Source organism: Barbus barbus, assembly GCF_936440315.1.
Source record: "Barbus barbus genome assembly, chromosome: 48".
In the NCBI taxonomy this organism is placed as follows: Eukaryota; Metazoa; Chordata; class Actinopteri; order Cypriniformes; family Cyprinidae; genus Barbus; species Barbus barbus.
The window spans coordinates 10,971,786-10,976,013 of record NC_136726.1 but is presented as its reverse complement, the minus strand read 5'-3'; the positions used below and the strand labels follow the sequence as shown (position 1 = coordinate 10,976,013).

Genomic DNA, 4,228 nt, shown 5'->3' with positions numbered 1-4,228 from the left:
TGAAGTGTTTAAGATAGGCTCACAATAGCAAAGTGAACAAAATTTTAATTTTTAAAGAGAAATTATATTTCTCAGAGATCTTCAGTTAGTAAATCATGTGCACAATGTGCTTTAAACGAGGTAACAAATTAGTAAATTGTGTACAAAATGTGATTGCAACGAGGTAAAAAGACTCCGTATATGGCTCAGAGGTGGTCTTATTCAAAGCTATCTATGTAGAAACCAGCTGCAAATTGAAACGGCTCGCTCGATGACACAGTTTCAAACTCATGCAGCCCATAACAAACTGTGTGTTTTCTTTTCAGCTTTTTATGAGTCCCCTTTAAAACGTGTTTGTGCATTTTGGAATTTTATGTGCATCTTGGTGTTTACATCCAGCATTTTTATACACTGTCCCAAAATTTGGATACAATGTGTGGATGGACACTTGGGTCATTATATTCCCTTGATATGGCACATGGACTTATGTCATTCATTCAACATAAATCAGTAAGATTTATGTTGAGATTTATATCTATTTTGCTGTCCATCCGATGTTTTTAAAAGGATGGTTGCAAATAACAGTTGTAAATAATGTTCAGTTTCTTGCACAGACCGATCGTTTCACTTCATAAGACCTCAATATTTTGTAAGGAGCCGGGAATTAATTTTGTGTTCCATGATATGCTTTTTTTATTGTTAAAAACAGGCAGCCGTTGACTTGCATTTTAAGAATCACCAAGGACCACAGTTTCAGTGAAAAATCCTCTTTAATGTTCTACTGAAGAAAAAAAGTCACCTATATCTTGGATGGCCTGAGGGTGAGCAAAATGACAGCAAATTTATTTTAGGGTGAACTATCCCTTTAAATATCCAATCGCAAGCCACACAATTTGAGGTATCATTCACGTACATAGCACAAGCTGAGTCTAAAGGCTTTTCCACACTGTGTGCGAAAAAGTGAAATGAATATCGGACGCGATGTCACGCTGGAATAAAACAACAAATTCCTATGGATGTTTCCACATAGGTCGCGATTATTCGCGCACCAAAAATGTGAATGTTTTTTTATTAACCAGTCCGACGAATCTTTTCAATTTTGCAAAGCGAAAACACGGGCCGTCCAATAAGATTTGAGCATTACATCACGTGGCCAGAGCAACTGCTGTTATCCAAAAGGTCATAACAGGTGGCGCTAAAAGCTCAGAAGATTGTATTGAGCATGAGCGTAAAAGCACCGAAGTCGAGGACTTTCAACCAACATACAAAGATTATGGATCTCGAGATGTTGTCGTCGTTGGTGTCTGAACATAGAGATATATTTATATTTATATTCATACAATATATTTTCTGTATATGTTTTTATACAGTTCATGGTATTTTTATAACAATAAAAGGATGTTTATTTATGACAAATGACAAGCAGGTAGCGTTCAGTCCATTATAACATACAAAGAGTGCTTGTTTGCCTATTATAGAATCAAAATCCATTTTAGATCACAATCAGAAGTTATTACAAGCACTCGTTTAAAGGGGATGATGCATGATAAAGCATTATGGATAGTTTGTGTTTCTGATGAAGAACCAAAAGTCATTTATCTTAATTTAATGCTGCATATTGAGCAGGGGATGATGCAGAAGCCATATACGAGATATATAGGCTACATGAGGAAAAATGCATTGCTGGTTGGCACCACCTAGTGTGCAGATGTGAATTAGTAGAAGGCGATCAATCGTTTCGCGCTGGTTGTGAAAGTAACGTACATTGGCGATTCGCCTCACTTTTTCGCTCAGTGTGAAACGGCTTTTATCAATTCATATCATTGACCTTAAAAGTGTTATGAATAAGTATGTTATTCCTCACTCAAGCCATTGCTCATTTCTATTTAATGTCTGTCATGAGACACTGCTACTATCTATAGGCAGTGCCATCTTAATAACAAAACCGGACCCCAGCACATCATGCGCCAGCTGGAGGGAGTTTTGTTAACTGACACGCGAGGGACATTTCAGTGTAAATGCCAGGGTAAGGTTAGAGGTTATGGATATTTTGTAGACAATTGCTCACCGTTAAAACTAAATGTCTTGTGTTTTAAACAACTGTGAGTATTTATAAACAAAGAGCACAGGACCAATGATCAAGCAGGCTGCTAGACATGGATACAGTCAAGGTAAGAGTTGGAGACAGTGTCTTTGAAACAAACAAGTCTCTACTGCTAAGAGAATGCGAATACTTCAGGGCTCTTTATAGATCAGGGATGGTAGAGTGCCATCAAGAAGAGATTCACGTGAGGAACCTCAAAGCTCAAGGCTTCATAATCATGCTGGCTGTGGCCAGTGGTGAGAGACCTATTCTAAATGGAGACGAGATTTTGGAAGCCATTGAATGTGCTGCTTTCTTCCAGGCTGAACCTCTTGCAAAGCATCTTCAGGATCTTCTCAACTCCGACAACTGCCTGCTCATGTATCAAATCTCAGCCACCTATGGCTTATAGGAACTCAGTGAGAGTTCGGCACAGTTCATCTGCAATATGTATCGTGACCTGCAAGAGGACTTGAAAAAACTTCCTAAGGAGCTGATTGAACATGTGGAGTCTCTGGTTCCTAGTGCATTTGTGGCTATGGGCTCCCATTCCACATGCTCTGTGGATGAGCTTCCTCTTGCCGCCACAAGGACATTATGTTACCTTGATGAGGATGATGAAGAATGGAAGATCCTCACTGCCTTGCCAATGGAGGCCAGCACCTCTCTGGCTGGTTTGACCATTTTGGACAACCGACTCTATGTTGTTGGAGGTGTGCACGGTGTTGACAAGAGGCCTGTCGATGCTAGCTTTTGCTATGATGTTGTCACCAACACCTGGAGTTTGCTGCCAGGTCCCAGACAACCAAGGTACAACTTTACCCTAATTGGGATAGAAGGTTGCCTCTACGCCATTGGAGGAGAGTCTGGAAGAACCACCATGTCCTCGGTTGAGATATATAATGTTCCCACAAAGGAGTGGAGCTTTGCAGCACCTTTACCTCGACCGGTCGCTGGGGTCGCATGTACCAAAGCCATGAGCCGAATTTTTGCGTGTCTGTGGAAGCCAATGGAGACTAACGAAATCTATGAATACATTGCAAACCAGGATGTGTGGGTTCTGGTGAGTACACTTCTGAAGCACCAGAGCTACGGACACTGCATGGTGGCCCACAGGGACAACCTCTATGTCATACGCAATGGACCCCAAGACGACTTCTTGCGCTGTTTGATGGACCGCTACAATATCACCACGTCAATGCCTGGGCACTATGGGAACAGCAAAGGAGCACTGTTCACTGCTGTTGTGAGAGGGGACTCTGTGTTTACACTGAACCGCACCATGACTCTGGAATACGCCATCGCAGGGAACATATGGAAACCTTGTAAGCAGATGAAGGGTTTTCCTAGGAATGGATCTGTGTGGACATTTCTACTCAGGATTCCAAAGGAGAGGAAAGAAGTGACAGTCTCTTAAATAGACAGAATCTTATTAGCAATATTAGTGGCTTATAAACTGTTTTTAGGCCATTCACAGTGAACATGAATTTTTGGCACAAGATTTATCCCTATGGCCATCACAACAAAAAGTCACAAAAGAGTGCAAAATGTCACATTGCTTTGAAATTATTTTGTGTTATTTTATTGTATTTTATTTGACAATAAATGCACTGCATTGCATTTGTTTTTGTTTTATAAAAATGCAACAATAACATACGTTTTTGGGTTATGTATATTTTTATTTTATTTGTTAAATCGTAAATAGATTTCAGTTTACTTTTCATCTTCAATTCCAAGAAATGTACCATTTTTTAGCAGGTGAATTTTGTATTGTCATTAAAGCAAGTTAAAAATTCTGTCATTATTTACTCACCTTTATCTTGTTCCAAGCCTGTCTGACATTCTTTCTTTTCCAGAACACAAAATGAATTGGATGAATTCAATACGAGCTCATGGTAAAGTTTACTTGGAAAATCGTGACTCATGGTAAATTTCTCTTGGAAATTATAGGGCTAGCTTGGTGGAAATGTTTGCTGACACTCTTGGGTGCCTTATTAAATGTTAAAATGAGTCACAATGTGCTTCCATTTAATTAAATTCACCCACCCTGATTTTCAGTAAATTATTTCCTTTTGTGTTTTACAGAAGAAAGACAGCTATATGGGTTTGACACAACAAGAGGCTAAATGAACAAAAACAAAATTTAAATTTCTCTTTAAATCTTTA

The 4,228-nt window shown here is 39.2% G+C and overlaps 1 pseudogene across 1 annotated transcript; it reads left to right on the top strand.

The window, feature by feature from the left end:
• The first annotated feature begins 2,135 nt into the window (after positions 1-2,135).
• On the top strand, positions 2,136-3,479 carry LOC306866393 (kelch repeat and BTB domain-containing protein 13-like; annotated as a pseudogene). The gene has a single exon. The product of its transcript is annotated as a kelch repeat and BTB domain-containing protein 13-like (transcript).
• The last annotated feature ends 749 nt before the right edge of the window (positions 3,480-4,228 follow it).